Consider the following 1,775-nt stretch of genomic DNA (forward strand, 5'->3'; position numbering starts at 1 on the left):
ACACACACACACACACACACACACACACACACACACGGTGTAGGCCCTTTCTAATAGACCACGTAGAAAAAAATCTGGAGGAACTCACTCGAAACTTTCAGCCGAATGATTTCTGGAAAATGGATTGAAGGAAAAGAGAATACACTTGTGTTATTTTAATACAGAATTTTAAATTTCTACAAAAAATGTTGCTTTTGAAAGAGCATAATTCTGAACTCTACATGATTGATACATGATTTATTGCATTGTCTTTGCAATCTTTCGAAAATTTCAAACGTAAATTATAACTGTCTTTAATAAAAAGCAAACAAAAGATGCTTCAGTGTGTGAAGCACTGATTTAGACATGAAGAATAAAATGAAATAGAATCTTCTAATTAAGTCCATTTTTCCGCTTTTTTAAAGTTTTATATTTACAGAAAAGTTGACAGATAGTTGAGAGTTCCTATATATATCCCTCTTAAACACACATGCACAGTTTCCTATATTATTAACATCTAACATTATTAAGGTACATTGGTTGCAATTAATGAGCCAATATTGGTACACTATTACTAACTAAAGTCTATAGTTTATTCAAATTACCTTAGTTTGTACCTCCCACCCACCCCCCTCATTCTAGGATTCCATCCAGGATACCACATCACTTTTAGTTATCACATCTTCTCTTGCCTTTGACAACCTCCTCCAGTGACCACCACATCCTATACCATTCTGGCAGAGCTCCCCCAAAGAGTTCACTACATGCAATTCCTCTCCTCCCATTCTCTCTCAAACCCACTCCAGTCCAATGCCCACATCACTCCTCCAAAACCACATCTGTCATGGTAACCAGGGAGCTCCAGTGGCCTCCTTCAACGTGATTGGCCATTTTTTCCTCATTGGAGCCTCATCCTTTCTCCACCTTCAGGTTCCCATACTCTGCTGTTCTTGTTCTGCCTCCCTGGAGAATCCAAGAACCTTAGCTGGTTCTTCCTCACCTCCCAGTCTTAACAGAGTGAGAGCCCAGGGCTCATTTCTGGCTACTTCTTACCTTCCTGATCAAAATTTGCTCTCTGGTCATCTCATCCAGCCTCATGGCTTCAGTGCTGTACATACAATGGGTCCTATATTCCCATAATTCACTATCTCCCCTGGAGAATTAAACATGACTAACACTGAACTCTTCACTCTCCCTCCCAAATCTATTCCTCCTATAATTGCTTTCATCTCTGTATATGACACTTCCATTGACCCAGTTGGTCAGGTTAAAAATCTAGGAGTCACTGAAGGTGCCTGGGTGACTCCATTGGTTGAGCGTCCAATTTTGGCTCAGGTCATGATCCAAGGGTCATGGGATCGAGCCCTGCATCGGGCTCCATACTCAGCAGGAAGCCTGCTTAGGATTCTCTCCCTCCCGGAGTGCCTGGGTGGCTCAGTAAGTTAAGCGTCCAACTTCAGCTCAGGTCATGATCTCATGGTTCACAGGGTAGAGCCCCGATTTGGGCTTTGTGCTGCTAGCTCAGAGCCTGGAGCCTCCTTCAGATTCTGTGTCTCCCTCTCTCTGCTCCTCCCCTACTCAAAAATAAATAAACATTAAAAAAAAAAGATGCTCTCTCTCCTTCTGCTCCTCTTCCCTGCTGTCTCTCTCTTTAAAAAAAATAAAACACTTGGATGTAAATAAAAAATAATAAAACAACTAGGAGCCATTGTGCTGATAGCACAGAGCCTGCTTGAGATTCTCTCTCCTTTGTTCTTTCTCTCAAAATTAGTAAGTAAACTTTACAAAAAATCTAG

The sequence above is a fragment of the Crocuta crocuta genome, unplaced genomic scaffold, assembly GCF_008692635.1.
Source record: "Crocuta crocuta isolate KB4526 unplaced genomic scaffold, BGI_CrCroc_1.0 scaffold77, whole genome shotgun sequence".
NCBI lineage: Eukaryota > Metazoa > Chordata > Mammalia > Carnivora > Hyaenidae > Crocuta > Crocuta crocuta.